This window comes from Solenopsis invicta, chromosome 8, assembly GCF_016802725.1.
Source record: "Solenopsis invicta isolate M01_SB chromosome 8, UNIL_Sinv_3.0, whole genome shotgun sequence".
Classification (NCBI taxonomy): Eukaryota; Metazoa; Arthropoda; class Insecta; order Hymenoptera; family Formicidae; genus Solenopsis; species Solenopsis invicta.
This window is the reverse complement of record NC_052671.1, coordinates 6,448,589-6,466,202: the sequence shown is the minus strand read 5'-3', so window position 1 is coordinate 6,466,202 and position 17,614 is coordinate 6,448,589. Positions and strand designations below refer to the sequence as shown.

Here is a 17,614-nt window from a genome sequence, read left to right as displayed (position 1 = left end):
TATGTATATACAATGAATGTAAAATGTTCTACAATACACTTTACATGAAAAAAATTCTAAAATTGAACGATTGTATTATTATTGGCTACATAAATTGATCAAAAATTAGCATTGGTTGTACCTGATTTTTTAAAGTATTACCAACAAGCACAAAACAAGATGTAATTTGTTAAATTTTACTCTATATTCATTCTTCATTTACTTCATATTTTTGTCACTAAATAGTGCTTATATTAAATAAAAATATAAAATATTGATAAAGCACGATTCAGCGATCAGTACACGTTCAGCAACTCTCCCCTAATTAGAAGCATAACAATTTTCAACATTACCGGCGATAGAATGAATATCCGGATCAATAATCTGGATAGAAGTCATAAAACATTTCCATAAAATGCAACAACAGATACGTATCTGAATAACGAGCTCAAGGGTGGCACGCAAGGGGTAAGCTCCGCTCTCTCGTCCGCCCCCTCTTCCCTCTAATCTTCCAATCTCTCTTCGATCGTTTTAATTATCTCTTCCTCATCGGAACGCTATATTTCCCGGCTATTTTTTCCACGTGCCGGCCGATCTTAAATAACTGGCGCGTACCGGCGCGAAGCGTACCGTGGCGGAAGGCGATTTAGAATAAATCAATAGTGGTATGCGATCTTGAAGTCACAATGGACGACCGGGGTCTATAAGGAATCGGCGGAGTGGCCGCGCAGTAATTTTCCCACGTGTCCGCGGCTTATCTCTCTCTCTTCTCTCGGCAACGGGGTCCGGCGATCCCTCGATGTCCTGTTCACCCGGGAGCATCGTTTAACCGATGTCGCTCAAGCGCGTTGCACCGCGCGGCATTATAGTGGCGCATAGCTGCGCCGCTCCGGCTGCAGCTATGCGAGCGGCGCATCTACGCGCGTCTCTATGCGCATCGCTGCTCGCAATCAACATACCTGCTCGTAGTTCGCGAAAAATCGTCGCGCAGCCTGATGGGATTTATTTCGCGACTCGCGCGACATTCCCCTCAAGCTACCCTCGGAAGTCATTACGTTGTCGCGCGCTCTCTAAACCACTCTCTGTGTTATGCGTTATATATAGAAGCCATCTAAGTGACGTGAATTCCGTTCATTTCGAATTAAAATTAACCTTTCGCTCTCAGCCAATGTGGAAGAAGAATTATTTTCTCTCGAAGTAGCTTATCTTCAAATCCCCCGCGAATCCCATCTTGCTTGAATGAAAAAAATCCGATCGAGCGTGGAGGCTTAAGTAAATGTGCGTGCAAGAGCGCAGAGTTCAGAGATGGAAAGAGAATAAGACGGGCAAACAAAGTGTTCATCATTTTCGTTATTCGCGTAATCCCCGCGTTGCTCCCTGCCACCCTCGACGTCACTCTCCATGCATCTCCGCCGTTTGGCGTGCCGATCCGAGACGGACAAAACTTAAACCGCGACCGTGAGAGGCAGGCCGCTCATAAAGCACACGGTATAAATCAGGAGGCCCTCCTTTCTTATAGAAGTAACCATCTCCCCCGATCTGTCCGGTTCTCCTCTCGCTTCCCTCGTATTCCCTCGCGATTCGATCCTACTCGTCCACTTGGCTGACTTTAGCCGTAACCTCGGAAGGCACCACGGCGGATAATTACGTCAGGGGGTTCGCCGATCTCTCGTGGAATTTAAGTAAAACGTTGCATCGGCTATTAAGCGCGTCGATTGTTCGCCTAATGGTCATTACCGGCGTTCGGTTATTTGCTTTGCCTTCGACCCGAGTAACAACGGGCGCGGCTTCGAATGCTTGTACGTACCGCTCGCGATTGATCGCGCGTTATTGGTATGCCCAGCTATTAATAATAATTAGTGGTCGAGGAATTGCTAATTAGGTTAGACGGGAGTAATGGCTCGCCGCCAGTACCGCGCGTTAGCCGTATTAATGTTAGTGAGATAATTGCACGCTCATCGCCGCCAAGCGAGCGGCGGTCATCGAGACACAGCGACGTGGCGTGCGACCGGCGACCGGATACTAAAAAGTATATTTCATTGCTTATTCCTCCCCTCCTTCTTCTCCGTTTTCTCCCCCTCCCCCTCCCCCCATTACCGCCTGTCTCATCCGTGTGCTATTACGGACACGTTCGAGTAAGCACAAGTCTGAGGCGAGTTAACACCGGGCATGCGACGCGTGACTAGCGGCGAATGAGGCGAGTTACGCGCGACCAAAGCGCAACGCTCCGTGAAAGCACTGTCTCCGCTGTGCACAATTGCTCGCTCGTAGGAGTTGCATTATTCGATACCTTCGAAATTCAATTTCCCGCTACAGGGACTTGTTATATTCCATGGAAAGCGGAGGAATTTCTTAAATAAGGAATTACGACGAGAAAGGCGTATATTCTCTTATTTCTATTTTCGCTCAAACTAGATAACGTATACCATGCATATACTTTATTTCATACTTCATTTTTTTGAACAGTTTATAAGAATGTTGTCATACAAAGATGAGAAATACAGAAAGAATAGTTTTTTACTAAAGCATATAAAGATTTAGCTACGTACAGATCAGAAAATAATTTTGTTGGACCAGCCAAGTAATTATGATAAGGACGTTTAAGCTTGATGAACAATGCTGCAAAAAGTTTTAATATTTTAGCAATCAGCTTGAGCTACATAATTATTTGATAATCTGACAAAATTATTTTCGGATTTGTATTCAACTAAATATATTTAGATACTTTAGCAAAATTGTTCTTTTCGTACATGATTTCCAAGTTTCTAGCCACAATATAACTTTTAACTTTCTTTTATATCGCGACGAAATTTTTTAAATTATTTTATAAGGCTATTTGGAAATGTAGAAGAATCGTTCTCTTGTGAGATTCACTTATCGTATTTAATTCGTTGTAAAATGTAGTCTCAACAGATGTTCGCGATGTTAGTCTCAATACTGTAGCGTTTCATGTATCAAAGTTTCTCAACATCGATCGGTGCTCCGCCCAACAGTGGTCATCATCAAGACGTCAATTAATCAGCGGGCAATCAATCAAGCGTGATTACGGCATACGCGCACGATCCACCTCGTGCCACGTAACCCAACGACGATACGGTACGGGGAAAGGTGCGTCTGAAGCGACGTCTCTTCCGGAGGGAGGGAGTCGCGCTTGCTCGCTCGTGGACGAAGCGAAATCGCGCGTATCGTCTAACCCCGCGACCTACGCCTCGCGACAATGTTTCAACCGACGCTTTCACCGAAGCTCGCCGTCGAGTCTCTAACGATCGTCCGGTCGCATAATTTTCAGAGCAAAAGGTCCACGCACGTCGCTGCTGTTTACCGACAGAAAATGTTAGGAGCGTTCGACTATGACGCATCACTGCGAAAAGAGATATCAAAGGATGTAAAATTGACGTTGAAATCGATAGATAAAATTTGAATGACGCATATTTACATCTAGGATTTGTCATAACGATATATCTTCATGAACTCTCTGGAAATCGCCATCGTTTTATTATCATTAACAAATTTTTTTTTTATCAATTTTGCTGAAAAATATTTTACAAGTAAAGAATTTATTGATATTTCATTTTTTCTTTATCTTGATTTTTTCGATGCTTCTTTGGTGGTATAATTCAATTACTTAATGATCAATGCTACATATACTTTCATTTTCAATTTTTGAGTATAACTGCATGGATCCCGGATTTACTGATACATTTGTATATGGGGAAAGTGAACGTTGTAAGATAGAAGCATTTTTAATAAAAAAATAAATTTAATAAAAAATGGTTGGATCCAAAAACTCGATTTGAATTGATGGAATGCCCGTTATACAGATATATTCACACCTATTATATTAATTAATAAATTAAATTAAACGAATAAATAAGTAAATAAATTAATTAAATTGATAAATTAATAAATTAAACATAAATAGATTAAATTAAATTTATTTCGTATTAGAATTATCAATTGAATAGCAAATTTTGTTAATTATTAGTGGATTATAAGAAATAAAAGCCGAAAAAATCCTACTAAGCTGAGTTTTTTCAAATCCTGACTAGAGGATTAATAAGAAATCAATTCCTGAATAGAAATTGCTTCGATAAATTTCTAAATTTTTTGTATCCCATGTTAAAAGTTTACGGAAACGAGGATTGCACGAAAGTCGAGTGAGGAATGGCGCCCGACGAGCGGCATCTAATACTTAAATAGACATTAAGCCACACAATCCGCGAGCTGCTGAAACCCGCGGATTCAACGCGGGGAGACGTAACAACCGCTACTTAGCGCGCGTTAACGCGTCTATCACTCGCGTTATTACTCGCGATATCATAATAACGTTTCTGCGGAGGATTCCGCTCGGCGTTCGAGGCGCGATAGCCTCCTCATCGCGGAAGGGAACCTCGCCGTCGGGGTTTATCGGCGGCGGTGCATCTTTCGAATCTGCTACGCGAGAGATAATAGGATAGCCGTCCAGTCGTGCCGCTTCATCGCGTCGGCGCCGATGCTGGTAGCGCGAGAGCGTGCGCGCGCGGCATTTCCGCGAGAAAGACGCGCTTATAGTTTAGGCTGACCATCGCGCGCGCACGCGGCGATATAGATGCACCTACATTAGCCGCAGGCAGGGTACGGGCGGCTGGCGGGTGACCCACGGTTAGACTTTCACCCGCACTCGGCGCGACCTCACGCATACGCGAGCGTATCCTCTCTCGTGGCTGAACATCGTCTCACGGACGGCGACGAGGACGACGCGGTTGAAAAAGAAAGAAACGACGGGCGAGAGAAAAGAAGTTATACGAACGAAGCTGGAGAAGGAAAAGAAGAGCGGAAGGATGGGGAACAGGACGAAGAGGCACACTGTGCGTCTATAGACAATGTCGGCAAACGAAGGAGAAACAAGAGGTGGCACCGAGACGAAGGTGGAGAAGGAGACAAACCGGCACCTGTACCCTCATAACATGTAGCCTCCTCTCCCCCTCCCCTTCCCCTCTGTCTCTTTTCACTTCTCATCTTTTTTTCCTTTCCGGTCCGAATGTAACCTTCGTTTAGACGTATCCGCGGGTGTCGGACTATACGTGGGCCGTTTGTTTGATGGTGAGTAAGTACAGGGCCATCGCACGACACGAGTCCACGATCCATTCGCGGCGCGTTCGTCGCGTCTACGCCGCTGGAAGTTATCCGTCAGCGATCCGAGAGATTTCGCACGAGGATATACGTGCGCGCCGCTGCCGAAGGAGAACGTTCTCGCTGCGGCTTGCTATTTGTCTTCCGCGAGACCCGATATCTTCGGCTACCTCAACGCCTGTGCCATCCGCCGAGAAGAGAGAGAGAGAGAGAGAGAGAGAGAGAGAGAGAGAGAGAAAGAGAGAGAAGCAACAAAAATGCGGAAACAGAATAGAAGACTTAGAAATTTAATTATACAATATAAAAAATACCTATGCTGATTGAGCTCGTTTACGTAAATCACGATTGTATGAATTGTATCTCCCATCGCATCACGTTCATCGATATATTGTGTCGTTCGATCGGGCGACGTACGTTTGACAATGAGATGTCCGAGGCCGAAACCCTTCCTCGTTCGCGATATTGCGATTCGAGCGGGGTTTACGATCGGCGGAAGAGATTTCCCACGATACAAATAACACGTTTCGACGAAGGCGACCGAAACGAACAATGTTAGCACCGGTAGGCGGACGGATACGGCCCTGGGACCGCGTACGCGACTTCACGTAGAAGCGTCTGTCTCTATATGTAGAGTGTAGGCGGCACTCCTAGCAGGTGCTCATTAGATTACAGGGACGATGTTCGAGATGTTAGCCACCTTTTACTCACTGCTCGAGAGGCTTCCACGCGAGATTGGGATCTCCATGCGGTTCTTTCCACGACGTCGTTCGGGCCTTTCCCTACCTTCAACCCTCCCCCTCCGTTATACCCATGTCCATCCTCCTCCACCCATTCTCCTCATGTTCGTCGATGTTACTGATTTTTACGGGAGCCTGAAATCCGTACGGCGCGCACTTACGGATCTCGATTCTGCTGCTTTTCACTGTCTTTCACCAATCGACTTGGATCTGATTTTTTTTTCAACAGCAAGTGGCTTCTTAATAAAATCTCTATTCAGTGTTGTCTCAGAGTTCTTTATTTCGTATAGTTCTTTATATCGTATTTTCGATAAATTAATGCCGCGTTCGATAAATCCTTATTTCGGAAATTTCGGAATTGTCACCGAAATTTTTATTAATTGTATATATTTAATTACTGCGCTTATATAAGTACTTTTGATACGCCGACAAATTATTGTTCATGCTATTGTTCAAACTATTGTTTATTTAATTTGTCAAAAATCAACATTCTCGAATCTTTTTTTTAGGGAGGATGGATTCACATCCGGATCGGCATCAGACGGGCAGGTAGGGTGGTGCGTTTATCGCAGCAGGAAGTCGGCATACAAATGATAATCTGAAGCCCGGTCGTAGTCCACGCACTATGCTGGACGTAGAGAGAGAGAGAGAGAGAGCCCGCGTGCGCGAGCACACGTATTTATGCGCGTCCACGCGTGTAACTTGCGCCCGTCCAGGGCGCCGGGTCCTGGGAGTTGAATTTGTCGCTCCATATCTCGTCTCGGAATTTATGAAAGCCGGCCTCGCCATAATTTACGCGGCCGTGCTTGAGCGTCGTAAATAACTGCGGACACAAAGCGGGGAAAGTGCAAGAGGTGGAACGGAATTCGGAGCTGGCGGTCCATTGGATTGATAACGTTGCCTCTCTCCCCTCCGTTGCCTTTTGTACAAATTCGTGTCGCGTTTATAAAATCGTACTCCCCCCCCTCTCTCTCTTTCTCTCCTCCCATTTTCCAAACACAGATCTGCCATAATTTACGTCCCATCGTAATTAGCGCAATTTATTTTACACAAAGGTTCATTCTTTAATTATACTTGTTAGCTTTGTAAAACATTAAGCATAATTACCTCTAGATACCCTCGGATGTCAGAGAGAAATAAGAAAAGTGTATCGAAGACAGGAAATGAATTTTGGAATTTTTCCCGCCGGCTACTTTCGCGAGATCTCAAAGCTCGTTACTCCTTTCGTCGCCGGCTGGATGCACATAGCTCGAATTACCGTACAGAATCTAATTACTAACTAATTAGGGACGATCGTGTATCGTCAAAGCGATTGTATCGAATATCGAGTTAAAGAGTGGTGTACGCCGTATAACGATGAGCCATATTTTCCTTCCGCGAGCGACTTTCGATACAACGGTGAAAATGATTAGCGGCGGAGCAGGGCAGCCATCCAGCCGGTTGCACATTAATTACGGCTGCGCACCGAGTGCGAGGGATATATACCGTAATTTTCCATTCGCGATATTATCGCGCGATTGGTCGAATCTCGTCACAAAGTTGCTCATTCCAGCGGATTAAACGCGCCGGCGCGCGGCGGCTTTCGATGGAGTACGCGATTACGTGACGGAGGCGGTCCTGGATTACAAATACACCTGCATTCTTGACACGGAAGTCGGGCCGCCGGGCCGCCGGGCCGCCGGGTCCCCGTTACTCGATCGCATTAGCATAATCGGACGGCCCCGCGATGTAGCACGTCCCCGCGAAATGTCTCGTGTCTCGATGCCGTGGCACACGGCGAGTCGACAATGTGCCGACCGCAATTACGGCCGCGAGACGGAATTATGCGTCTGCAAACACGCGTGACAGGCCCCTAGCTCGGCCCGAGGATGCCCTCGGTTGCTCGTGGAAGACGAACAAACGGAGAGTGGAGGCGAGAGAGGGAGGTGGAATAGGGAATAGGGAGAATCGTGCGTTCTCGCGCGCCCGCGCGCGAGTCGCCGCGAGGAGGTCGCGGGAGGAGATCCGGTAAACTGGCGGCCGTGCCGCTTAATGACGATGTTAATTAATATATTTGAAGCGTCGACGACGTGACTCGAGACGAGACCGACCGCTCGTCCCGATTAGCATAAGCAAATCCGCCGAGGCGACTCCGTGCGCGTTGCTAGAAGTGTTAATTCCTCGCTAGGCCGCGCAGCCAGCGGCCCGGTAATTCTTGATGTGAATAGGACACCGAGAGAGGGAGATTGACGCGAGAGACACCGTAGTAGGACGGCGGTACAAGTCGCGAACAGCGGAGAAGAAAGAGGAAACTGCGAGAAGCTACATGGACACGCGGGATAAGAGCCGTAGGCTTTGCGACGAGTGGAAGCGAAGGATGAGTGGCCCATAACATATTCATAAATCGCCGAATATTTTAAATGAGTTAAAAATAGGGTAGAAGGGTAAGATAAAGATACTAGATAAACATCTCTTGAAAACCGCAAACGTGTCCGCGCGGAGAAAGAAATCTTGGCGATGTTAAAACAAGTACATTAAAAAAAAAAAGAAGAGTATACGTCGAATGAAAAAAAAATGACTACTAATAACAAAGCGGAGGAGGAATAGGTAGAGAGGAAGGCGAGAGAAGCGGTGGCGAGAGGAGGTAGGAGATATCGGTGTCATCGTCGAGCGCGAAACGACGCGTGTGTCCAGCGCGCGGCGGAGCGTCCTCTTAATGCGAGCCGAGTGCTCGGCAAACAGAGTCGCATTAGTGCGCACCCGATCCATTAATGAAATCAAAACGGACCTGAGAGAGCAGCGTTCCTTTCGCTCGATTGCGTCACTACGGTCGGTTGACCGGTCGATCGGTCGGTTGGTCGGTCGGTCGATCGGTCGGACGGACGGTCCAGCATGATGGATTAACCGTGGGATCATCGCGCACATCCACCCGCTGCCGTCGCGTCGCCGTCGCCGTCGCGTCGATCGGTTGTGTCATATTATTATTTCATCTTTTACATTCTACATCATGTGTACGCGTTCTTCATCCGTATATTTCGTCAGAGTTTAGTCGCGCGCGCGCGAGCGAGCAAGCGGGATCGTCATTAATGCGCGTAATAACAGCCACGAGCGACAGTCGAGGGATATCTTTGATATAAATTATACGTTGGAAAGGATATCGCCGTTCGTTAACCATAAATTACGTCCTGCGAGAGCAGGAATTTGTTTCGTCTTAGCAGCTTCCCGTTCTGTTTCGACCAAAATTCCGACTTGCCGTCGATTTTCGAGCGAAACGATAAATTATGTTTCAACGAATACGTGATAATAAATGTAACTCTATTGAGTTATGTAACTTCATAGCTTTGTAAGATGAAGATTGCTATAAGTTTTTGAACTTATAGCAATATTCATATAATTAAATTTTAATATATTCAAAATCGTCTTAAGTGTAACGTCGTTATTTATATAAAATTATTTAGATAAAGAAATGACTTTATTTTTTTCTAAATTATATTAGTATGTACATTCTCAAGTTTTATCTTAGATAAAAGAAGTATTATTTTTTTTATTTTTATAAATTATCTAAATTAAGGTTAACAACGAGAATAATAAGAGACTTGTCTTTAGTTTCAACCTTCAAATTACTATTTAGACTAACTAAAGAAAATTTTTTTAAGTGATAACAATAGATTGCACAGATCAGAAAATAGTAGCGCAACGTAAAAATTCAATGTAAGAATTGCCTCAAAACTATAATACAAACGGTTCGAAAACTTTTACAGCAACTTTATCAGTCATTATAATGTAAAACGTATATTCCCTGTATTATATATTTTGATTTGTAGTGATCAAAATTAAAAGAAAAATATTTTTTGTTAAATTGAATTATTTAAAAAATTATATTTATTTACATTTATTTTTAAGAAATAACGATTTTAAAAAATAAATAAAAATAAAAATATATTATATTATTTTTATATTTTAAATGGTTTTGCTCAACAACGATATTATTTTAAAATTACCTAGATAAAACGATATATAATTTTATTTTTCATCTAGATTTATCCTTAAAATTAAATTGTGTTTATCTTAAGATACGCTTATGTATATTTCTTCTTCATCTAGATAATTTTAAGTTATCTAAGTACTGGTCTTGAATCTAGTCTTAAATGATCAAAAAATTCCATTAAGTTAATGAAATAATTGTATCCCGAAATTGTATTTTAGGCAATCTTAAATATAAGAATAAAAAAGAAATTACATTTTCTCGGTAAAGAGAGATTGACTTTAAATTGCAAAAATACACCATAAGCGGAATGCCATTGATCTTAATTTTTTCAATTGCTAATTTTAATCGCTAATTTTGATCAATTGTGATTCGTAAAGACGTGAAATCGAAGAAAATCGCTCAGTCTCTCTTCATCCTCCGGTTCGTTCGGACTAATAATTCCGGAAGTCGCGAGCGAAACCTAAAAGGCGCTCCTCCGATAGGCGAGTGGATCGTCGCAAATTGTCGCAAATCTCCCCAGGAATGGAGACCGAGGGCCACGCATCTAGCAGCATCGACAGCATGGCACGTACCGATACATATACGGCCGCGATGACCAGTGAATAATACCGGTCGCCCGATTTGTACGCTATTAGTACGAGAGGATCTCCGATCGCGCCGACGTAATTCTCTATCGGACGACCGTTACTCCGTGAAAATCGCTCGTAAAGACCGGTGCCCAGACTCGTAAGCGTATACGTCGGAGTCCTTTATTGCTCCATTCTTCCAGCCGCGCCGGTCTACTAACGACGACGGCGACGGCGACGACCTATTCCTATCGGATGCGACTCGCGTAAATTCCCTTATCTCGCTTTTAATACAACCTGCACTCGGCTTTCGATTTCCCCGGTCGCGGTGGTAAAAATAGAAGCACAGATTCAGTTCTCGTGTCGCGTGATCTCTCTTCCGCGCCAGTCACTTTGTACCTCCTCGCAAGCTGATCTCCTAAAAATTTACGACATATTCCAAGCAATTTAAACGTGCTTATGCAGTTTAAATATACGGCTTCACTTAAACGCGTTAATTTCGCACACTCTCTCCCTCCCCCTTTTTATCAGTTAGCCTCTCGCATGAAATTTTAATGCGAGCGGCTGCGCGAGACTTTCGTCACTGCGCTAAAATCCGAGCTCCCGATTCGCAAGTACCTCGTAACTTTTGCGGAATGGACGTTTAATTGTTGCAATTCCGGCTAGCACGACGACCGCTGGCGTACACAAGAACGTCCTTAATTGCTCTATTCTTCGCGTAACGTTCGAGATACTAACTGCCGCGACTTATTCCTATCTGCCGCGAGTTATGTGCGGGCGAACATCGTTGTCCCCATATTTCTGCGGATGCAGCGCAGCTCTTTCTCTCTCCTCCGGTTCTCTAGTCGCGGGACTCGACACGCTGATAAAGAAACTGTACTATCGTTACGGTAACGGCGCGTTGTACACGCGCGTACTCGGTAATGAAATACTTTTTAGACGTCCCGCCGCATAACGAGCGGGTACGCAACTTCTGCGCTGCAAGGGCCTTCCAGACACAATCGCGAGAAATCTGCAGGTGGAAGTACGCGTGACTGTGCAACAACAGTCGACGGACAAAGCAATCGCTTCGTGCCCTCCGGGAATATTTAAATCGGAATTTGCGTTACGCGTACCTGAATTAAGTTTTTGCACTATTGTCATTTCGATGAAGATGCATTATGAGTGTAAAAAGCTACGGGACGCGATAATCAGTGTGTACTTTCAAAGGAGGTCGTGTTAAAGCTTGAAGAGGATGGGTCGGACACGTGTTTTATGTTTACATACTCGTACAATGCGATTATATAAAATTTTTTCCTTTCCCTCCCTCTCTCGCATGCCAAACCGAAGCGTAATCAATGTCATTTAGATTTCAAAGTGTCGATATATAGGTACACTAATATTGAATCCTACGAATCTACGGCCGGGCAACAGTTTATCGTTAACTGGCCGTTTCTCGTAAAAGGCGGAAGGAAATCGCGGGATCGGTCGTGATCGAGCGGGCGCTGCGCGAAAACGACGGATCTCTCCGTGTACTTTCCAAACGCACTGTACGTAGTAAGTATCCGAGTGCAAGGTGCACGGTATTCTCAACAGTTTCCACCGTGCGCTATACATAATGGAGGTTAGCCGCAGGATGGTAAATCACAAGACGCCATGCGGGCGTAGTTATATCGTGCGTGCGTGATGGAAGATTAGTACGGCATTGTGCGAGCACCGTGGAGGCACGCGGTGATTTATCGCATACGAAAACGCGTAGGGTGACTCTCTCGCCGATGATCGCTACCTTCGCGCGGACGTTCCGAAACGGAAAGTCGTCTCTCTCTCTCTCTCTCTCTCTCGCCGAGGCACGCCGTCACGTGTCATTCTGGAGAACGCCGTAAAGTCGATTTTATACCGGTCCCTGGACGGCGACGTTCTCAACGGTGTTCTCGACTAATCGGCGCGTATTGCAAATTTCACGCGCTAATATCCGGAGACCACAAATATATTCGCACAAAAGTTGAAACGTGTAAAAATTTCACGTACCGAAGACTCGAAAATTTTCAATTTATATTCAATTTAGATTTCGCGGACGTATTAGATATCGTGATGGCGACGAATATTATATTTCTCGTCAAGGCAATAATTTAGATCACCGCGAAGAGATTACGAGACGACTGTTGGAGAGCAATGGAGAGAAAGTGCGCTTGGTTTGATTATATCCTCGCGAGAGCGCGATGCCGTGCGATGCCAGTTCGATACGCGACGAGGATAACATTGTGACGAGACTAAAGGCACTTAAAATTCGGGACGGACCCCCGAACGCCGGAGAACAACGAGCGCGCGTGAGAGGATATAGCTGCCCCGGAGACCGCCGTACGAGTACGAGACAAAACCGCACTACTGTAAATGGTAGCAGCCTGCAATCATCATATTTCTTGATGATGGCCGGCCCCGGCCGGGTACATAGGAACGTGCATACGCGGGGACCGAGGATAGTCGGGTCCCTTCAAGAGAACCACGAGGCCGAACCGCAAAACCGTTCTGTTCCTTATTGCTCGACCTCCGTCGGTCGCGCGCTTCTCTTCTCCACCCTGCAGCACTATAACATACCGGTCGCGGCTAGGCAGAGCGATTGAGACCACAGAGCACTTAAGACCCCCGTACGTGGAACGCTCGCCCGACGACGACGACGACGTTCAACCTGATTTCTCCATTGACCCCTCGGCGATGGCCATTTGAACTGAATTATTCGGTAGAGAGCGACTTTGCGGTAACGCGGAGAGCAACTTCGGTCAGCGTAGCTAATCGACTGGACGAGTTTTTACAGCCTCCGGAACATCCTACATGCGATTACATGAAATAGTAACAGATCTGTGCGTAAAATGAAATGAATACGTATCCGCGTATTAGTTGAGCTAATTAACTAATTACAACGACATACGAAAGAATCTCGGGGAAAGGGGGACGACGCAAAGGGGGACGACGCGACGAACGCAGGCAAGAAACGCGAATTTGCTGGAGAGAATAAGAAATTGGAAAGCATCATAATAATAAGGATATTTGATGTTGTTCATTGAGATAAGCATGTGGTCGTGTATATCAAGCGATACGTGGGCACGCATGCCGCGTACAGACAGTGTTGTACGGAAAGTCGACTCGCGGCTAACAACATATGTACCCGTGTTTCTATGCTATACCATGTACCACGTGTGATTACGTAACTACTACTATCACTGTTACCGCCGCTGTAATTATGAGTGTAATTACGGTAACTCCGATAATTATATCTTGATACATTCGAACATGCAATGCTATGTAATGCCTGGATCAAATCCTATTCTCTCTATCTCTTTTTCTTTCTATACATTCAGAATAAGACGATGCGTTTGGAACGAGAAATCGTAGAATGGAATACGTGACGCACCTATTTTGAAGGGGGCGTTTAATAAGAAATTACAATTAATTTTACAATTAATTTATGTAGACAAAAATATTTTTTTCTTTGTTTAAATTTTTTTAAAAATAATTTGATCTTTTGATTTGTCATCTTGTCTCATCCAGCAATATCTCGTTACGTTTTAATCAATCCTTCATCGAGAATAAAAAAAAGAAGGGAAGAAAGGTGTAGGTCGGTTCAGAAATTATTGGTTCCAAGGTCAGCTCAGGTAATTCTTCCGAGCGAGATGTATAACTGCGCGTGGAATTCGTGCTATAAATCAGACGCTGGAAAAGAAATGCGGTGCACCGTCGTGGTGGCCCATGTAGTATTTCGCTGCTTGCACTGCTGGCAGTATTTTGTAAGAGCTTCGAAGTCCAGCACGCTGCGCGCTGCGAGGGAAGTCGCAGAGTGTCATTGTAAAACGCGATGCCGGGAATCGGACGGTCGGGGCCATCCCATGGCAACAAATTGCATTGTTTGGCTATTTATGTTAGTATCGTTTAGCGAGCTTATTTAATGGCGACTACCGAACATTTCGTACATCTCGATTTTAAAAACAAAATTTATCCCTGACGCATTGGATGATGTAAGATTTTTTATATAGATCAGAGTAAACAATATCAAAAACAAATAAGTAGATAAGAATAAAAATGAGAAGTGTAAAAGATAGAGTAAAAATTGATCGCTATTTTGATCTCCTTTGGTGATCAAAGTCTGACTGAAAGCGCAAGGTAGGTGCGCGGTGACGAAATAAAGGGCACGATTTACGAGGTAAGGCGACTGCGCGGTATATAAAAAGAAAAACAGCCGGTCTTTAATCAGGGCAAAGCAGAGTGCCCAGTTAAGCGCGGTTCAGGCAGTAGAAGGGGAGAAAGAGGGATTGAACGGAGAGGGCAAGGAGGATGGAAACGGGAGAGGAACGGAGAAGCCAACCGAGCCCATGCGTCATTGGATTAAGATTGTAACCAAATTATTCATCCGGTAGGCGTCCCGCGCAAGATACCAACACGAGCAGAAGTCAGGTACGCGTAAAGGCGTTGCTTTGCAACGAGCGATAACACTGGCTGATATATGGGGACCACACAAAGCGCGTAACGGGACCTTAAATCGGAATTAATAGCGCCCTTTGCAAAACCTCGCGGGACTTTACTAGGGATCTCGTTTTTACTCATTCGAGCGCATCTCGTAAATCGGTAATAATGAGAAATAATTGGTAATGAAGACGAGAAAAATCGGGTAAACGGCGCATACGAGATACGTGCCGTTTACCCGATCTTTAATAAATGCTCTATGATAAATGCAAGAACCGTGAGAATCTACTGTACTGGTAATTCTAATTTCACATGTTCATAGACTAAATGTATTACTGAAATTTTTTTTTAAGAATAATTGTTACATTTTTTTAATAAAGCAGAAGCATCTGATTTTAAGTTACGAGAGAAACAACATTCTCCAAGTATGTTATAGGTATACAAAAAAAAAATTGTTTTGCTAAAGATTTTAAAAATTTAACTGGCTACAGATCTTCGAAAATAATTTTGTTAGATCATCAAAATAATTATGTAGAATTCTCAAACTGGTTGCAGAAATGTCAAAACTTTTTGCAACATGGTTCATCGTGCTAGTATGTTCTTGATAATTATTTTGAAGAGTATCTGAACATTTATAGTTCAATAAAATTATTTTCAGATCTTTATCTAGCTAAATTTCTATTAATATTTCAGCAAAGGCGTTTCTTTCGTATTTATTATACATATTTAGTCTAACTACATGTAGATTGCAAATTGCAAAAAAAAAACACTGCTTGTGATTTTGGAAGCGTAAAGTTTGCTCGTAAAATGAACAATGGCGAGCATTGTAAAAGCAGTTTTTCCAAGAACGATATTGGCAAATCAGGATCTTCCCGGTCTTGTCACGCGTACCAGTCGGTCGGTCCCTTTACCGTCGCCCTTTCCCGTTCGTCCGAGAAGTCAAACAATGCGACGTGCGGATTCTGCCTTATTTACTCCCGCTTGGTGGAAGGGTCCTCGACATGCAAAGCACGCCTTGTCATTTGCTCTCATCTGAACCGGATTGCGCTGCGTTCGAGAAAACGTTGACTCAAAGGACTAATCCTACGAGGCACGGTGTTGACTTCTTTTCTCTGCTTTCAATTTGTATTTCTCCGTTTGTATTTTTTCATCCCGATAAAGTATGACTAATTTTATAATCATTCGTGCTATTTTTCAAAAGTAATTGGATTCAATATAATAAAAAGGCTCGTCAACCCTTAATTCTTATAAATCTAGATAATAAGGGTGCGATTTCTTCCACGGAAATTTCTTAAAGAAATCTCAAACAATCCACAACCTCTCCTAAAAGATTTTCGTAGTAAGGAAGACTTTTATGTGGTAGACAGGGATCCAGACCGAAAGAATATTTCAATTCATGTTATGGTTTCAGTTACGGTTTAACAAAAAATAGAATGATTGTTCTGGTTTCGGTCTTTTTGTCAATGAATAAAATTGAAACCGTTTAAATTATTTTTTATCGATTATGATTACGATTCTTCTAAACCAAAAATAATCAAAAAACCATAAACCAGAAATAATTTTATTCAGATGTTATAAACTTTGTAACATTTTGGTACGGTTAATGGTTTTGGTTACAAAAAAGGATTATAGAACAGTTATTGGTTCTCGTTACGATTCGTTCCGGGTAGGGTGAAACCATCAATTTTCCTAAAAATCGAATTTATTTTTGCGTTGGACACCAGTGATCCAGGATTATAGGCAACGTTGCGACTTTTTGTGAAAAGTGAAAATTTTGTAAAATTAATGGTAAATGTTCTATTTTCAATTAAATTAATATCTAAATGTTAGTTTGTATTTAAAAATTATTTTTCTCAAAAGAAAATCACTTATTTAAAAAATTCATCATTCATTTTTATGTGTCTATATAATTATATTATTTTAAAAAATTTGTTGCTATACTTTTTCATTTGAAGCCTCACATACTTTAGTTACAAAATCCTAGCTATTTTTTTATATGCATTTATTATAAAAAGTTGCAATTTTTAAAGTGAATTAACTCTTTTACCTACAATTTGTGATTACTTTTCAGTAATTAAATTTTCTACATTTTCGTTTTTTTTTTTAAACAAAGTACGGATATTTGTTTTAGAAACTGAGAGCATGTTCACATGAATAAGAGATTCTTTTTAATTACGTTAAATAGATAAAAAGGTGATCAGACTCGTGAACTCCAGGTTTACGTCGTTTTCACATTGTAAGGGTTAACTTGCTACTGTAAACACACACTATGCATTTTATTAAATTTTCCAGCTAAACGTTAGGAGCATTAAAATACTTTTACAAATTATTATATTTGTTACTCGGATGAATTGTACAAGAATCAAGCAAAAGAGGTGTTGCATATAAACTTGCTACATTGAGATTTTATTATCTTTCCTAGATTGCATCACGGACTGAGGGTCGTTGTCCTGTCGTTAGGTATTTACGTGTTTGACTTTTACGTCGCGTTCGCGCGCGATCTCGCCGTTTAAACGATCGATTGTGTCGATTCGCAGTTTACTCGAAAGTTTCGCGCGTAATAGCGAAACAACGCCGCGAGCCCTCGAAACGCGGCGCGCGGCGCGGCGTGCCGCCGTTTAAACTTACGTAGAATCATTCAGGCCTGAAATTGCGCCATTCGCAAGTGCGACGCCGTTCTCACCTCGCGCGACGCGCGTTGCGCGACGAACGTGCGAAGTAGCCAGGAGAGAAATCACACAAGAGAGGCGGCCGTTTCCGTTATAATACACCTCTTCTTCTCGGCGTAGAAACTTTCTCGGGTAGTGCAAACACTATTA

At 43.3% G+C, this 17,614-nt stretch overlaps 1 long non-coding RNA gene across 2 annotated transcripts in view; it reads left to right on the top strand.

The window, feature by feature from the left end:
* Positions 1-9,242, top strand: part of LOC120358604 — a 179,414-nt gene extending 170,172 nt beyond the window's left edge. For both annotated transcript variants that reach the window (XR_005575490.1, XR_005575491.1), the window contains exon 6: positions 6,338-9,242. This is a non-coding gene — a long non-coding RNA (uncharacterized LOC120358604). The remainder of the gene's footprint in view (positions 1-6,337) is intronic.
* The last annotated feature ends 8,372 nt before the right edge of the window (positions 9,243-17,614 follow it).